Source organism: Anomaloglossus baeobatrachus, chromosome 3, assembly GCF_048569485.1.
Source record: "Anomaloglossus baeobatrachus isolate aAnoBae1 chromosome 3, aAnoBae1.hap1, whole genome shotgun sequence".
NCBI classification, from domain to species: Eukaryota; Metazoa; Chordata; class Amphibia; order Anura; family Aromobatidae; genus Anomaloglossus; species Anomaloglossus baeobatrachus.
The window spans coordinates 485,422,373-485,442,068 of record NC_134355.1 but is presented as its reverse complement, the minus strand read 5'-3'; positions in this window follow the sequence as shown (position 1 = coordinate 485,442,068).

Sequence of the window (19,696 nt, the reverse complement as noted above, 5' to 3'; positions counted from 1 at the left end):
GTGGATGATGAATTTCAGATAAACCATGTTGTTAATCCCACAGGTGAACCTATGTCTCATAATTCCGTGACATCTGGTTTACAAATTAGAAATTTATTTACTGATTACTTTAATTGTTTTGATGATAATAATAATAGTGATGATTGTTAAGATTGTGATGGTTTTTTGTTGATAAAAATATAAAATTATTTTATTATAGGAACTTGGTTAATTTTTCTCAACATCTCAGAGCTTAAATCAAACAAGTATTAAAGGGGAAATGCGTTATTCATAAACTGACATTTCTGTTAGCAACATGGTTTTGTGAATGTTGTATGTATGTGTATGTACATTTCTGTGTTACTATCATGTTTTAGGAAACTTATTTCTAACTTACAACATTAATAATGTTAATCGTCTAATGAAAAAATGCTATATTATTAATAAATATCAAAAATAAACATGTTTCTTTTCTTCAAAAACATAATCTTTTATTACGAATAAGCATATTAATCCATAAATTAAGGATGTTATTTTTTCACATCCACATTAAAAATGTACATATTGTTCATTTTGTGTTAAATTTTTCAAAATGTTAATTTTAATGCTAATCTTCATAACATACAAAATATACTTTACATACAAGAGTCATTGTAAAGAAAATGTGTGCATTGCTTACAATGTTCAAAAATGTCGGCCAATTAAGTTGCTATCATGTTGGACATTGACATAGACCAAAAAATTGTAAGCTGTGTTTTCAGAATATTAGAACTAATCTAACCATCAAATTGGTTGGGTAAAAATGTGTTAATACATTTCCAAACATAAAGGCCATAAAACATATATGTGATCCGTCACTAAGTATAATCACACATTTTTTTTAAATCTTTTCAACTCAGAGTTTGCACATTTTTGGAAATCCCTCTTTTTTAACATTTTGACACATTCATCAGATTTGTTGTTTGATTGTTAAGATTAGCAAAAATGTGCATCACAAGTCAACAAGATCTTCTAGTGAAGTAACCTGAGTGTTGCTGAGTATGTTGTTTTGTGTGGCCTCAGAAATGGTATTTTCAGGAATGGAAACAGTTGTTTGCTGAACAACATTCCTATTACTAGCTACAGTAGTGTGTGGAACAGTCTGTTGCATGCTGGTTTGTCCCAACACATTGCCTGTGGTTGAGTAGACCTGTGGATCTACATGGGTAATTGGGTATTGTGTGTGTGTATGTTGTTGACCTTGAGGATAGTTGACTGATGTTTGTAAGTGTGGTGTAGGTAACATAGTTGAGATTGGATAATGAGGCATCATGAATGATTGTGGGTATGTTGAACCTGGAAACAAATTAGGTAAACCACCAATATTTGTGGGTTGAGTAAAGTAACTACTAGTTTGAGTTGGTTGTAAATTCATATAGTTCAAGGGTTGCTGAGAGGTAGCACTTTGTACTGTGCTTAAGGCACCAGTATTGGTTGCAACATACCCTTGTCTAATTGGTGTTGGGAATAACGTACTTGAAGCCATTGAAGGTTGTCCAGATTGTTGTAATAGTGGATTATTGACTATTACAGTTGCCATTGTTGTTTGTGTTGAAATTGTATTTTGATTGTCTGTTGTGTTTGGGACTGTATGTTGTTGCATAATGGTACGCCAATTTTCTATGGCCTCATACACTCTCACTGGTTCCTGTTCTGCCTGACTAGCTGACAGTAGGGTCAGCATAGCAGCTCTTACACGTTCCTGCCTATCTGAAGGAATTTTGGTTAAGCTAGTTGATAAAGAGCGACAAAAACGCTCAGCATCTGTTTCTGGAATTAAAGTGTTCATTATGTGAATAATGCGTGTGTCAATTATTTCCGGTAAGGATCTCATTTCCTCAGGTCTGCGGATTCTTCTTGCACGTAGAGGTTGTGGTGCAAAACGTGGAAGTACATTTGTTTGTGTTGCTTGTGTAGCTGGTGTGTTTGTTTGTTGCGTTGATGAGCCTTGGGTGTTGGTTTGTGCACTCTCTGTCCCACCCTCATGTGATTCAGTTGCTGCATCTTGTTGAGTCTCAGGAATTTCAATGTCTTCTCTGGCAAGTTCTTGTTCTGATGCTGAGGTGGCTGTAGCAGAGGGACCTGCTGTTGGTTCATCATCTGATTCGTCAAGATTATCCTCCGTTCTATAAGAAATGTAAAAACATATTACAATCTTAACATTTATGTTTGTCCAATTTTCTTCAGGGGTTTAATTTTTTTTTTTTTAAAAAAAAAAACAACTTACTGTGTAACTTCTAAGATGGGTGCTAGGAAGCTTATTTGTTCATAGTAGACATATCTGCGTTTGCGGCCTTGGCTGGATGAGGATGGCATAGGGTTGTACTCCCTTCGGTACTGATCACGGGCTGAACGCCAACGCCTTTTTACCAAGTCAACTGGGGAAAATTAACAAATATGTCACTTGCAACATTCTCCATAAATCTGCACACATTAATTTAAATAATGTTTGCGAAATTTAATATACAATTTAACACAATTATGTTGGTCAAATACTTAGGATGAAATTTAATTTATTTAGATATTCTTCATTCAAAAACATGTTTAGACATTCACACAAAACCAAATAATATTTCTGAATAATTATATTTTAAGTCATTGTCATCTATATTTAAATTATAATTCGGTGTTTTTGCAATGACATTTGGCTAAAAATTACTCGAAATATTATTTGATACATCTAGGTAATGATATTGACATGTCATTTTAAACAATTTTTTTTAAAAAAAAAAAAAAAAAAAAAAAAATTTTCAAGTGTGATACTAAATTTTGACTAATACAACAGGGAATTTTAAAACACATGACAGTTTAATCAGTTAATTAAGTAAATTCATGAGGAATTCCAAGTCAGATTACAAATTTAAGTATACTTCGATTTTTGACACTGATGAAAGTTTGGTGATACTATGAAAAAAGTGTACAGGAACTCAATATATTGAGTAGTACATACACCAAATCTTCTCATAGGATTTTACACTAAAAGACAACATAACTATGCCAAAACAATCACAGTTTGAAAGTATGAATAAATCCAAATATAGATATTAAATAAAAAAATATAACAAAATACAAAAACTTACCATATTTAGCACGCGTTGCAGGAGAACATCTAGACCATGCATTATTGGGGTACACTTCCTCAGCTACTTGATTCCAATGGCGATCAACTGTCAGTCGGTCATGGTAACCATCTACACGTGTATCCCATAATGGTGGGTGAGTCTCGACAGCTGTTATAAGTTTCTCCGTGTCCACCCGTGGTGCCATTATTATATTTCGAAGACGAAAGTTTGCTCAAAATAGATCTTGCAATACACAGAACTCCAACTTCTTGCTTGCTCACTCCTTCTGCAAATGCACAGTTAGTTTTGTGCAAAAAAATATGTTAGCAACGCCACCTGAAAGTATTTCAGAGTGTAACAAACTTTCTAATTAAAACACGGACACGGACCACACGGATAGCATACGGAGGCCATCCGTATCACGTACGTGTAAACACGGACCCATAGGATTTAATGGATCCGTGAGGACGTGATGCCGGTGGAAAACGGACATGTCAGCGCTTTTTCGACACGCACAAACGTACGCACGGAACGGACACACGCTCCGTGCGCAAACACTGACGTGAGGCTTTTTAGATTAAAAATAGTATGTCAACATCAGCACGTGTCTCCGGTACGTGCAAAAAATGCCAAAAACGTACCGGAGGCACGGATGTGTGGCGCAGGCCTTAAAGAGACTCTCTGAGCTTGCCAATCTAAACTATGCATTATATACTACTTCCTGCCCCAAAACGGCACCTCTACTTCAAATGTGGACTTTTTTGGTCACTTTCCTCCAAGCATAGCAATTGGCATGTACTGTCGATATGACAACAAAGGAATAGCTAATGTACATTACTAAAGTGGACTATTTATCGTCTTAATGCATTTCATAAATATTAATTTTAAAGATTCCTTTGTTTCTTAGACAGTTCTCCCATTCTCCTTTGCATGTAACATGATCCTGATGGTTACCAAATCAGTATAAAAGTACATATGGCATGTACAGAATATCACAAAAGTGAGTACACCCCTCAAATTTTGTAAATAGTTTATTACTAGTGATGGGCGAGTGTCTTCTCAACTACTCCATACTCGATCAGCACTGGGGTGCTTGAGATACTTGGTACTCGATCGAGTATCCAGGAACTCGGGTCTCATGTTCGAGTCTCCACCCCGCATGTTTCCTGGCTGTTTTTCAGAAGCTAAACATGCACGGATTGCCTGCCAATCACGGTAATGCTGTAGCCATGTTGGCTACTGGCATTACTGTGTATGGCTGGATGCATAGTGTCATCGAGTCTATATAAAACCTGGTGATGTCATGCGCTCGGCTCACAGTACCCAGTGATAGCTTACAAAAAATCAACAGCCAATCCATAGTTTTAACATGACAATAAATGTAAATGCTATCTAAATACAAAATTGTATATGAAATGGACCAGGGCAAATCGCTGCAACATGAACAGAAACCAAAGAAAAAATGCCATCAAAGCCCAATTTATAAATGTGAAAAAACTTTATTTAAACAGGTGAGTTGGAGACACGTGGCACAAACCAACAATGTAGGACGAATATTCCAGGGGGAACCCAAGGTAGAAAAGGCAAATGATTACTTACTATGTATCATTGTTAAACCAATTGATGTCACTAAATAAATATTTACATAGTAAACAGATGTAACCACCATATGGATGACATGGTAGTTGGTACACAATGTAAAGTATTAGTAGTCACTGTACATAACAGCGGGGCATATATGATATACATAATCATTAGGCCTGCAACGTAAGAATCTAATGTGATGCCCTGGACCCCAGGGGTCACAGAATAACATCACATGCACACACACCCCTTCCCCTGGTCAGGAACACCCATCAAACAAAACCCTTGTTGCCTCCCTCCAGGGTCTGATGTTCACACCCGGTGGGGCGGAGCCAGGCCGTTGGACCCACCCACCGAGGAGTTCACAGGCACGGAGGCAGGAAAATTAGTCAGTTTAGTTTTGGAGTTGAAGTGGAGAGGTGGTAGAGAGAGAAGGAGAGACCTTGTGTGTCTGGGTCGGAGCCCAGGCACCATCAGCAAGGTCGGCAGACGGTGGTGGCTGTCTGCAGGAGTTAGTGGAGGTCTGCGGAACCGTAGGACCGGGGTCGGGCAGTGGCCCGCAGGTAACAAACCGGGGAGCGGATTGAAGCCAAGCACCAAGGCAGGGTACTCAGACCCCGACTAGGCTCGGAAGCCGCCGTAACGGTCAAATTCTCTGATTACGGTCTGGACCTCAGGGGTTCATTCCCAACCAAGTCCTGTCAGAAGGCAACAGCCAAACCCGTCCGGATAAAAGCCACCGCCAACAGCCAGAGATCCAAGGGCCAGCGCCTGCGGGCAAAACGGGCTCTCCCAACACGTACAAGCCAGGGAGTGGACTACCCGTGGGAATCCATAGGGGTCAAAGACTTACACATAGGTGCAGGGAACGACAGCCACCATCAACCGGTCCGGGGAGAGCGAAGATACCGCAGCTGACTGCGGGCCCCGTCCATCCAGCCATTTGGTTTACCAGAGACTTTGTTCTTGACTACCTGAGTGAGTACACCAGTGCCATCCGGCACAGCGCTGCACCGTAACGCTGCCTCCCCGCATCGGCACCTGCACCTATCCCCTCCTCCCTACTCTCCAACCGGGGCTCCGGGACCAACAGCCCCTACCCACGGAGGGGTCAACACCTTAGCTGCTCTCTACCATCGCTCCCGGAATCCACCGTCACCAGCAGCGGTGGTGCCCACCATCACCACAACCCGTGGGTGGCGTCACAACCGACATCCCACCACCAAACCTCCCCCTTTTCACTCCCGACCCCTCCGCCCGCGACACTAACATAGGGTTACAATAGACCACAGCATGTAGGTAGGTAATGAAAATCCAGCAACTGCGTCCAGTAAAATAAAAACTTCGACTTTTATTTCAACAAGGTTAAAAGCGATAAAACCAATTCACATGAATGGAAAGGAAGATGCGTTTCGGACAGTGTATGTCCTTAGTCATCTAACATCATGAGTGAACACACAAATGTTTTATAGCCAAAAAGAAACATGTGACAACCAATCACCTGGACAGCTGATTACATTGGCTAAACATGCACCAAGCACAACACATATGTGGAATAAAGACTGATTGATCACTATACAATATAAACAGAAACCTGTAAGGTCTGAGAAAAAAAAAAAAAAAACTTTAGCGAACCACAAATTATCAATTTTGATAAATATTATTCAGTTCGTTTCTCAAATTTAACCCAAAGGGCACCCTAGTGCCTAAGTCAAAGATCCATTTTGCCTCTTTTAAATGCAATATAGACACAGGATTTCCTCCTCTCTTAGGTAAAAAAATCTGTTCAATAGCATTGACTCTGAAGGAGTCCACATTGCCACTGTGCACATTGATAAAGTGCTGGGAGGCACCTGATGGGCTTCTGCTTCTGATGTTTTTTATATCATAGAGATGTTCAGAAATCCTGCGTCTTAATGTGCGATTTGTGCTACCTACATATTGTACATCACAGGAGGTGCAGGTAATCAAATAAATTACCCCACTGGATCCACAATTGATAAAGGTTTTAATATTAAAGGGAACCTGTCATCAGAAATTTAGCTATAAAGCTAAACGTTCCCCCCTCTGCAGCTCCTGGGCTGCATTCTAGGAAGCTTCCTATAGTTTTTTTGGCACCTTTTATACCAAAATAAACACTTTGTAAACTGGTACCTTTTCGTATGCAAATTTCTAAAATCGTCCATGGGGGCGGGCTGCCTGGGGTCCGTTGCTGTCCTCCTCCAGATTTACGCCGCCCCCGAACGCTGAATTTCAAAAGCTCAGGACGCCGCCCCTGGGTGCCCGTGGTCCCGCGCATGCGCTGTTCCACTGTAGCGGTGCCGTGCACTGCGTGCACGTGTGACTGCTAGTGATGCTTTGCGCGGGCACGAGGTTATGGGCGGCGCTGTGAGTGTCATCAGTAAGTGCCGCCCATAACCTCGTGACCGCACTTTCCCCTATGACTCCAGCGTTATGCGCAAGCGCTCGCTGGCCAGATGCCCGGACGTCCCCTCCTTCCCATCTATTTCCTGCTGCTGAGCAGGATGGGAAGGAGGGGACGTCCGGGCATCAGGCCAGAGAGCGCTTGCGCATAACGCTGGAGTCATAGGGGAAAGTGCGGTCACGAGGTTATGGGCGGCACTTACTGATGACACTCACAGCGCCGCCCATAACCTCGTGCCCGCGCAAAGCGTCACTAGCGGTCACACGTGCACGCAGTGCACGGCACCGCTACAGTGGAACAGCGCATGCGCGGGACCACGGGCACCCAGGGGCGGCGTCCTGATCTTTGAAATTCAGCGTTCGGGGGCGGCGTAAATCTGCAGGAGGACAGCAACGGACCCCAGGCAGCCCGCCCCCATGGACGATTTTAGAAATTTGCATACGAAAAGGTACCAGTTTACAAAGTGTTTATTTTGGTATAAAAGGTGCCAAAAAAACTATAGGAAGCTTCCTAGAATGCAGCCCAGGAGCTGCAGAGGTGGGAACTTTTAGCTTTATAGCTAAATTTCTGATGACAGGTTCCCTTTAAATTCTTTTTTTGATGTACAAGAAAAAACATTTTTTGTATTGTACATATGTTTGCACAAACCGCATAATTTGTGTCCACACTTGTAGGACCCAGTAGTGGAAAGCCACGTTCTTGCATTGTTGCTTTTATTCTGAGAAATTTTGTTCAAGTGGTCACTGGGAGACAAAATCGAACCTATGGTGCGGTTTCTTTTGGAAACCAACTTTACACCATCCCTTAGAATGTTTTTTAAGGTATTATCGATAGTCAAAATGGGCAAGAATTTTTTAACAATATTAACTATAGAAAAATAATGTTTGCTAAATTTAGTAGAAAAGACTACCGAATTGGAGGATGTTTTTTCAGAAAAGGTTTTTTTCATCAAATACTGATCTCTGCTTTTTTCATTGGTTTTGTCCATGGCTTTTTCTATAATTGAACTAGAGTAACCTCTGTTTTTGAATCTGCTGGCAATTTGATCACATTCAGCCCCAAAAGCAGCCTCAGATGTACAACAACGTTTAGCTCTAATAAATTCCCCAGTGGGTATATTATTGACAACGTGTTTGGGGTGGCAGCTCCGGGCATGAAGGAGTGAATTGCCAGCAGACAATTTTCTGTAAACCGTACAATCGATTTTTTTGTTTTTTTTTCTCAGACCTTACAGGTTTCTGTTTATATTGTATAGTGATCAATCAGTCTTTATTCCACATATGTGTTGTGCTTGGTGCATGTTTAGCCAATGTAATCAGCTGTCCAGGTGATTGGTTGTCACATGTTTCTTTTTGGCTATAAAACATTTGTGTGTTCACTCATGATGTTAGATGACTAAGGACATACACTGTCCGAAATGCGTCTTCCTTTCCATTCATGTGAATTGGTTTTATCGCTTTTAACCTTGTTGAAATAAAAGTCGAAGTTTTTATTTTACTGGACGCAGTTGCTGGATTTTCATTACCTACCTACATGCTGTGGATTTGCCTTCCATCCGTGCACCGTCTCAGGAACACATCTTTATATTGGGGTGAGCTGGACTTTTTTGTTCATTTACTTATTGTGGCTACACGTTCTCCCCTACTTCTCTCCACCGTTTATATATGAGGATATGACATTTATATAAACTTCACTGAATATACGGTTTGGATTGAGATATTATTATGACTCAAGACACTTCGCACTTTGATGATGAGTTTTTCAATGTCAACAACCGCAGTCGTCTGGACAAGGCTGCTAATATCTTTATGAGCAAAAACAACTGCAATATCCCTGAACAACAAAATGAACTTAACTCCCTCATGTGGGAATTGGAGAAACTAATGACCACACGGCTTAAAGTATGGTGGGACCATAAAATCTTATCGGCATACTCTGACAACTCCATGATTCCTAGAGGGTTACGTATCAGAAAACGTCCCACCACTGATTATGGTCCTGATTTTTTAAAATCTTGGGATGCGGTTTTATCTGAGTGCTCTCTGAAATTGATACAACTTATTGTGGACAAAGAAAGTATCAAATTGAAAGAACTAGATGATCATATAAAAAAATAGAGACTGATTTATCCAAATTTTCCACAAATGAAACATTTGGGACTTTAAAAGGTAAAATTAATATGAATTTGTCCAAATTGGAGGATGCCATTACTACCATCAAAGAGAAAAAATTTAAACGCGATACTGTGGACTTTGAGAATAATCAGGTATATAATTGGCCTGCTAACAGGATCAGACGTCCATTTGGACCCAGATCAATTTTGAAACATAATAATAACAAAAAATATAAGGACAATGGTACCAGAGTCAGTTTTTCATCAACAGAGATGGACTCGTCAGATTACACCACAGATATATCTGATTCTGATGCTTCTATTGCTGGTAATTCATCTGCACCTCAATCAGGTAGTTCAAAAAACTACCCGAGCAAGCCTCAGAGAAATTCCAAAGGAAAAGGAAATGACTACGAAGAGCAGGATCTAAACATGCCTATAGACGGAATGTATCACCACCGCACCAGACGGGGGAAATATTGAATGAATTACATCTCACGGTTTTGAATTTGTCTGCTACTATTCTGACTGATGACCACATTGCGGTTTTGAGTAAAGGACTTAATTTTGGTCCTGCTACCAGATTTGATGTCTTTGAAACACTGCTCGATGTTAACAAATTTATTCGCAGGTTAACAGTAAAAAAACATTTTTTTGATGAAAATGATATTGATTTGCCATCTAGCAGTGTTGATGATGATGTTGCTTTTGTCCCCACTTCCTTTACAGAACAGATCTCTCTGCAGCATCTACGTGATTTTTCTGACTCTGGGGGTGTTATTCAAACACTGCAGGATAGTCATTTTTCCAGCAGAGTTCCAAACACTAAATATTACCCCATACAATCCAAATGTCAGGCTATGGATGATTTTCAAAATGTAGTTGAAAAAGAATTACCGTATTTTTCCGCTTTATAAGACGCACCGGATTATAAGACGCACCCCAAACTTAGACATAAAAAAAGGTAAAAAAAAAGAAAAATGGGGTCCATCTTATAATCCGGTGTTCTCTTACCGGAGGGGGGCAGCAGTGGTGGTGAAGCGGGGTCACAGGAGGCAGCGGATTTGCTGGCAGGCACGGCGGGTCAGTGGCAGCGGCGTCCAGGGTGGCAGGAGCCGGGGGATCCATGATGGTAGGAGCCGCGGGGCCCAAGGTGGTGGTGGTGGCGGCAGCAGCAGCGTCGGCGACGGCGGGTGAGTCATGCAGCAGGCCGCTGCAGTGAGTGTCCCAGTGTCCGCGGTCCCGGTTCAAATAATGGCGCCTGCGCAGATGGAGCTCTCATCCAAGGGTACCTGTGCTTGCGTGCGGGCGGCAGCCATCTGCCGCCCGCACAGGCACCCGGCCGCTGCCCGCACACAGCCCCCGTCTGCTAACCGCACACAACACCCGGCCGCTGCCCGCATACAGCCGCCGACCCCCGCCCGCACACAGCCGCCGCCCGCACACGCCCGCCGCCTGCACACAGCACCCGGCCGCTGACCGCCGCCTGGACACAGCCGCCGCCCGCACACAGCACCCGTCCGCCGACCGCCGCCTGGACACAGCCGCCGCCCGCACACAGCACCCGGCCGCCGACCGCCGCCTGGACACAGCCGCCGCCCGCACACAGCACCCGGCCGCCGCCTGGACACAGCCACCACCTGCACACAGCACCCGGCCGCCGACCGCCGCCTGGACACAGCCGCCGCCCGCACACAGCACCCGGCCGCCGACCGCCGCCTGGACACAGCCGCCGCCCGCACACAGCACCCGGCCGCCGACCGCCGCCTGGACACAGCCGCCGCCTGCACACAGCACACAGCCGCTGCCCACACACAGCACCCGGCCGCTGCCCGCACACAGACGCCGCCCGCCGCCCGCACACAGCCACGGGTACCCGGCTGCCACCGCACGCAAGCACAGGTACCCGGCCGCTTGCACGCAGCCCCAGGCACCCGGCCGCCCGATCACCGCACAGACAGGATCCCCAGGTACTGCTATATTCGCTTTATAAGACGCACCCCCCATTTTCCTCTCAAATTTTTGGGAGGAAAAGTGCGTCTTATAAAGCGAAAAATACGGTGATTGAACTTTCTAAAACTTATGTTAATATTAGATCTAATTTATCTGCTGCTGAGAGGTCTGCCTTACAGGAACTGCGGGACAATGACCACATCATCATTAGGGGCTCTGATAAGGGCGGTTCAGTGACTGTATTAGATATTGGACATTATATGAAAGGACACTTCTTAATATGTTAAATGACAATACTACATATAAAAAAATCCCAAATAATCCTACGGAAGTGATTAGATCTGCTCTTGTTCGCATTTTGGAGGAGGGTTTTCATCTGGGCATATTAAATCAGAAACAAATTGAGTTTCTTAACCCAGAATTTCCTTCTATACCGCTCTTCCATGCCCTGCCCAAAACCCATAAGGGTCTGTTCCCACCTAGTTTCAGGCCCATTGTGTCTGGCATCAATTCATTGCTTGAACACCTCTCTGAGTGGTTGGATGTCAGGTTGCAGGCTCTGTCTCATGTGTCACCCAGCTATATTCAGGATACTAAACACATTCTTAATGTTTTTTCAGATTTTTCCTGGCAGAAGCAATATAGCTGCGTGACCTGTGATATTCAGAGCCTGTACACTTCCATTCCACACGATCTGGCTATTCTTGCTCTAAAACATTCTTTACACAAATACAGCAACTATTCTGATGACCTTCAGTATTTTATACTGGAGGTCACTAGGTTTTTGCTGGAAAATATTTTTTTTGTATTTTTGGGTGAATTCTATATCCAGCTACAAGGCTGTGCAATGGGTGCTCGTTTTTCTCCATCACTTGCAAATATTTTTCTTTCCTGGTGGGAAGAAGAATATATTTTTTCTGTCAATAATCCCTTTATTAAGAACATCATTATTTTTTTGAGATACATAGATGATGTCATCATCATCTGGGATGGAGACACTCCTTACTTGGACAATTTCATGTTCTATATTAGAAATAACCCCTATAATCTCAGGTTTACGTATGAACATGACCCAAATAAAATTTCTTTTTTGGATGTGTTTTTCTCATCTAATACTGCTACTCAAAAAATCGATTGTACGGTTTACAGAAAATTGTCTGCTGGCAATTCACTCCTTCATGCCCGGAGCTGCCACCCCAAACACGTTGTCAATAATATACCCACTGGGGAATTTATTAGAGCTAAACGTTGTTGTACATCTGAGGCTGCTTTTGGGGCTGAATGTGATCGAATTGCCAGCAGATTCAAAAACAGAGGTTACTCTAGTTCAATTATAAAAAAAAGCCATGGACAAAACCAATGAAAAAAGCAGAGATCAGTATTTGATGAAAAAAACCTTTTCTGAAAAAACATCCTCCAATTCGGTAGTCTTTTCTACTAAATTTAGCAAAGATTATTTTTCTATAGTTAATATTGTAAAAAAATTCTTGCCCATTTTGACTATCGATAATACCTTAAAAAACATTCTAGGGGATGGTGTAAAGTTTGTTTCCAAAAGAAACCGCACCATAGGTTCGATTTTGTCTCCCAGTGACCACTTGAACAAAATTTCTCAGAATAAAAACAACAATGCAAGAACGTGGCTTTCCACTACTGGGTCCTACAAGTGTGGACACAAATTATGCGGTTTGTGCAAACATACGTACAATACAAAAAAAATGTTTTCTTGTACATCAAAAAAAGAATTTAATATTAAAACCTTTATCAATTGTGGATCCAGTGGGGTAATTTATTTGATTACCTGCACCTCCTGTGATGTACAATATGTAGGTAGTACAAATCGCACATTAAGACGCAGGATTTCTGAACATCTCTATGATATAAAAAACATCAGTAGCAGAAGCCCATCAGGTGCCTCTCAGCACTTTATCAATGTGCACAGTGGCAATGTGGACTCCTTCAGGGTCAATGCTATTGAACAGATTTTTTTACCTAAGAGAGGAGGAAATCCTGTGTCTATATTGCATTTAAAAGAGGCAAAATGGATCTTTGACTTAGGCACTAGGATGCCCTTTGGGTTAAATTTGAGAAACAAACTGAATAATATTTATCAAAATTGATCATTTGTGGTTCGCTAAAGTTTTTTTTTTCTCAGACCTTACAGGTTTCTGTTTATATTGTATAGTGATCAATCAGTCTTTATTCCACATATGTGTTGTGCTTGGTGCATGTTTAGCCAATGTAATCAGCTGTCCAGGTGATTGGTTGTCACATGTTTCTTTTTGGCTATAAAACATTTGTGTGTTCACTCATGATGTTAGATGACTAAGGACATACACTGTCCGAAACGCGTCTTCCTTTCCATTCATGTGAATTGGTTTTATCACTTTTAACCTTGTTGAAATAAAAGTCGAAGTTTTTATTTTACTGGACGCAATTGCTGGATTTTCATTACCTACCTAGATGCTGTGGATTTGCCTTCCATCCGTGCACCGTCTCAGGAACACATCTTTATATTGGGGTGAGCTGGACTTTTTTGTTCGTTTACAATAGACCACACTATATTGCTATACTGGGCAGACACCATAGAAATCATTATAATAACAGGTCAGGGAAGCCACGAGGATAAGCATTCCACCCCGATGGCCGTTTTGGCTGAAGAGCCTTCGTCAGGGAGCGGTGTCAGAAGGGGAAGTGGGAGTTTAAAAAGAGACAATCACCCAATCACACCCGGTAGGCGGATCTGTGACGCATGCGTTGCCCCAGTGATCAGGGATGCCATTCACCCACCGCGTCACACCCTCACCTGTTTAAATAAAGTTTTTTCACATTTATAAATTGGGCTTTGATCGCATTTTGTCTTTGGTTTCTGTCCAGTAATAGCTTAGGCAGAGTTTCCGCTGGAGAAGGGATAGTGTGTTAGGGCCCTTTCACATTGCGATTTTACTTACGTTCAGTGGTCCCATCGGGGGCATCCGTCTGAACCACCTAGTTGACTACATTTTGGTGTCTGCCTGCAGAAAACGTATATGCCCGAAAATGGTGCAAGACAAAGCACACGCTAACGGAGTCTGCTCCATTATAGTCAATGACCCTGTTGGCGCATGCGTCCGAAACACGTTTTGTGGGGTGGGGGAGGGGCGGTTTGGACGGATGCCCCGATGGGACCACTGAACGTAAGTAAAAGCGCTATGTCAAAGCAGCCTTTATGAGGCACAGTACTTTTCAAGGTAATTGAAATAGATTCCATTCATCCCCTAGGGGTAAGAGCAATCCCCTCAGGGAGTAAAAGCTAATCATTGTTTCTAAACTCACCACTGCTATATCCACATATTGTCTAGTGCGGCTCAGTAACTATTCATCTCTGCTAACATACTGTATTGTTTTTATATGTTAATTGGAGAACAGCCACCTTGTCTCCCTACCTGTGACTGTTAATATTTACATTGCGTTATCCTACATATTTGCTTAATTGGATTCAATTCAGAACTTGTAGTTTTTGCTGTTTATGCTATCTGTGGCTATAAATTAGATATACATTGTGTTATCTTACATGTGGCAGATCTGTTTTATTTGGACTTAAAGAATGAAAAGCAATTATTGCAAATGTTTAAGTAAAGGCCCCGTCACACTAAGCAACATCGCTGCTAACGAACAACTTTTGTGACGTTGCTAGCGATGTTGCTGTGTGTGACATCCAGCAACAACCTGGCCCCTGCTGTGAGGTCGTTGGTTGTTGCTGAATGTCCTGGGCCATTTTTTAGTTGTTGCTCTCCCGCTGTGAAGCACAGATCGCTGTGTGTGACAGCGAGACAGCAACAACTAAATGTGCAGGCAGCAGGAGCCGGCTTTTGCGGAGGCTGGTAACCAATGTAAACATCGGGTAACCAAGAAGCCCTGTCCTTGGTTACCCGATATTTACCTTTGTTACCAGCCTCCACCGCTCTCACTGTCAGTGCCGACTCCTGCTCTGTGCACATGTAGCTGCAGGACACATCGGGTTAATTAACCCAATGTGTGCTGTAGCTAGGAGAGCAGGGAGCCAGCGCTAAGCAGTGTGCGCTGCTCCCTGCTCTGTGCACATTTAGCTGCAGCACACATCGGGTAATTAACCCGATGTGTGCTGTACTAGGAGAGCAGGGAGCCAGCGCTAAGCGGTGTGCGCTGCTCCCTGCTCTGTGCACATTTAGCTGCAGCACACATCGGGTAATTAACCCGATGTGTGCTGTACTAGGAGAGCAGGGAGCCAGCGCTCAGTGTGCGCTGCTCCCTGCTCTCTGCACGTGTAGCTGCGTGAGCTGGTAACCAAGGTAAATATCGGGTTGGTTACCCGATATTTACCTTAGTTACCAAGCGCAGCATCTTCCACGCGGCGCTGGGGGCTGGTCACTGGTTGCTGGTGAGCTCACCAGCAACTTGTGTAGCCACGCTCCAGCGATCCCTGCCAGGTCAGGTTGCTGGTGGGATCGCTGGAGCGTCGCAGTGTGACATCTCACCAGCAACCTCCTAGCAACTTACCAGCGATCCCTATCGTTGTTGGGATCGCTGGTAAGTTGTTTAGTGTGACTGGACCTTAAGGCTTGTGACTTAATGCTACAAAAGTAAGCTACTGTAAGTTATATTAAATTAAGGTGTGGTATATCTCCAGCTGGTATGATTAACTTAGGGGTCTATCTGCATGTTGAGATTCTATTCTCTAATAATATCACTCTTAGCTGCCATTAGTGTAGGTTTATCTTCTAGAGTAGGGATAGTGTATTAGAAGCATTTAGGCAGGGTTTATTGCGTTACAGTACCTGCTGGTGCAACATTAAACCAAATAGATTCTATTCTATAATAATACCTCTCTTAACTGCAATTAGTGTAGAGCTAGCTTCTGGAGTAGGGATTGTGTTTTAGGCCGAAGTCACATTTGCAAGAGACTTGTGCGAGTCTCACATGGCATCACCTAGCACGGCTTGCTGCTCTCTGGACAGGAGCATATCAGCTGCATAGAAATACATGCAGTCGACCTGTTCCTGTCAGGAGAGTGTGCGGCTGTGCCGTGTGATGCGATGCGAGACTCGCGTGAGTCTCTCACAAATGTGACTCCGGCCTTAGAGGCATTTTGGCAGAGTTCATTGTGTTTCATTACCTGCTGGTGCAATATTAAACCAACAGTACTTTTCAAGGTTAATTCAACAGATTCTATTCTATTAGTCTATAATAATACTGCTCATAGCTGTAATTAGTGTAGGCTTAGCTTCTGGAGTAGTGATAGTGTATTAGAAGCATCTATGCAGAGTTCATTTCGTTACTGTCCTTGGTGCTGCCACGTACAACCAGCAGTCCTTTTCAGAGCTAATTCAACTAAATTTTATTCTATAATAATACCACTATTAGTCTTCAATTAGTGTAGAGTTAGCTTCTGGAGCAAGGATAGTATATTAGAGGCATTTAGGCAGGGTTCATTATATTATAGTCCTTGCTGCTGCCCTGTACATGCAACAGTCCTTTTCACATAATGTGTTTTACAGATCATTGCTCAATGATATTTATATAATGATAGCACTCTTAGTCTGAAATTAGTGTAGGGTTAGCTTCTGAATTAAGGATAGTGCATTTGAAGCATTTAGGTAGGGTTCATTGCTTTACAGTCCTTGGTGCTGCCACGGACAACCAACAGTCCTTTTCAGGGCTAATTCAAATAAATTCTATTCTATAATAATACTGCTCTTAGCTCCTGGGCCAGTGAAAATTGGCCCTGCTGCGAGAGCACACCATACCCATGCATCATCAAAATCTAGCTTCCTGTCCTACTTTACAGGGGGGTGTGGGACACCACTGTTGAAGATAGCAGATAATACTTCCAATCTGTTTCCCACCACCACCCTTTCTTCCACACAGTCCAGTCTCACTGGCCATGAGTCTGGCCCACATAATCGTCAACCTGATCTTCCTTCCTCCTACCATGGCGAATCCCAGGAGAAAAGTGACCCCACACTTGAACATTCCAAGGAGCTTTTTCCCTTTCCATTTATGGCTTCTTCTGGCCTCTCACCATGCATGTGTGATGCCCTGGCCTATCAGGTCATCACAGGGTATTGTGCAATCTGCTCTTCAGCACAGTATCCACTCTCCTTGGTTACGGGTCCTGGTCCTTTGGTGTTGCTAACAGCTGAGCCAATCAAAACCCTAGGAACACTTTACACTGTACCCACCAGACACACCATTGGGGGCCTGAAGGGAATAGGGCCGCCCACATGGAGGGTTGGTAGGGGGAGTGAGAAAGTGAGGGAGAAGAGAAGTGGTAGTGGTAGAGGAAAGAGGTGAAGTGACTCTTTGGAGGAGAGGTGACGGAGCAGGGCTCCTTAGTACTAGGTGGCAGACGTTGGTCTGGGCCTGGTAGGAGCTGGAACCCTGGTCGCAGGGGATAGTGTCAGGGAGCACGGACTGCCGAGGAGGGCGGCCGGCGGCCTTGAGCTATCACTGGGCAGGGGCCAGGGCACGACGGGGTACGTGTACCCTAGGCCAGGAAGTAGCTTCACGCGTTTTGGTAATTTACCCGACGGGGGTGAAGACTTCAAGTGTCATCCCCAACCCACTCCAAAATCAGTGTACTAGCGCACCGATGGGATAGGACTTTCCCAATACAGTCCAAAGAAATCCTACGCGTGAACCCTGAGAGCAAGCTCACTCCGTTAGCCATATGGGTGAGCGGGACCCAAAAAGTTTCAGGCTTGAGGGTCCAAAGAAGAAAACACAGGTGCCAAGGAAAGGGTCAGAGACTAACCTTAACACCAAGGGCACGGACCCAAGCGTGCTTCCTCCCATCTGCAGTGGTGCTCAGAACTCTGGTTTACAAGCTGTCGGTGTGATTATTTCTGGACTGAGTGAGTACACTGAAAAAAAACCCTTTTTCTACCCCAACGGCACCCCTACATCACCATCACCAGGCACCCCTCCCGGGGCAAACACCCCCTACCCACGGATGGGTTAAAGATACCTTGCTGCTATACCATCACCACTGGGAGTCCCCAACAGCAGCGGTGGTACCCTATCTTACCACATACCGTGGGTGGCATCACAAACTTTCCTAATCTTGTGTATATACTCCCCCACTCCTTTTTGATTCGAGTGTCCGCGTGGACCCCAGAGACCCCCTCAAGCCACCGCGGCTCTGGATCCGAGCAGCTCGGCTGCTGCTACGGGAGCGGTACACATGTTTCAAGGGATACATGAGGAGGTTGTGTGTGGTGATGCCCAAATATTTAAGCAGCCATGGTAAGAAGAAGCCGACATGGGGAATGGCATTTACTGTCTCAAGGGTGGATGATGATGAGACACAGTTGCCAACAAGTCATGTTAAGTTAACAAGTCGAGAGGAGGATCAAAGTGAAAAAGTGGAAGTTGAGGTGGTGGATGATGAAGTCAATGATACAAACTGGCAAGCAGAATAAACAGAGCAGCACAGGCTGTGAGGTTTCTGCAGCACCACAACAGGCAGGAAGAAACAGTGGGGTGGCCAGAGGGAGAAGGTTGGCAACTGTTCCACATTACAGCCACACGCAGCAATTTCCAAGGCCAAAGGTTAGGTAATCCCCAGTTTGGTGCTTTTTTACAGAAAATACAGGAGACAAGAAAACTGTTAGTTGCAACATGTGCCATATCAAGCTCAGCAAGTGCCAGACTACTACCAGCCTGACCAACACCAGCATGCTCAAGCACATGTCATCCAACTATTCGACTAGGTAGCCTGAATGCCTGGGTCCACAATCCGTGTCTGCGGGTGACACCACTGCCTCTTCCCCTGTGACACACACTGGGTAATGCCTTGTCCAGGATGTAGTCGCCTTCCACCCTGCAGCTGTGGTTGCATATTCCCAATGTCCATCAGCAACTACGTCCACTTCCTTGTCCCAGTGCAGCGTTCAGCTGTCACTAACCCAGGCCTTGAAACAGAAACGGAAATACTCAGCCACCCACCCACAGCCCCAAACCTTTAACGGCTACATTGCAGGACTGCCCTAAAAATATTGCCATTTAGGTTTGTGGATACTGAGGCTTTCCGCAACCTGAAGGCGGCAGCTGTCCCTCAGTACAGTATTGCAGTCCTGCCTTATAATTTCTAACAGCCCCTGCGCTTAGTGTGTAAGGGGTGGGCAGACCCCTTACAAGGAAGCACAGGTTTTCTCTGAAGTGGTTAATGCTGTCCCCATAGAAACTGTACAGGAGGGAGGAGGAGCCGGCAGCTTAGGGGGAAAGGAAGTGTGTGCTGAAGGCAGTTGTGTCCGGGACGGGAGAGAAGAAACAGCCAGGGGCAGAGTGTGGAGCTGAGTGGGCAGAAAGAAAGAAAGAAAGAAGGGAGCTGGAAGAACAGGGAAGCCGGAGAGAAAAGGAGCGGGCGGAACCTCATAGTGCGAAGCAGTCCCGGTGTGGGTCCGGGCTGTGGGTAGCCATAAGTGGGAGCCAGGTGAAGTAGAGTAGCCGGGCACATCCCCACTGGAGGAGACGTCAGGGCAGGCTTTCCCCAGCTAAGAAAAGAACGTGAAGTCATCTGTA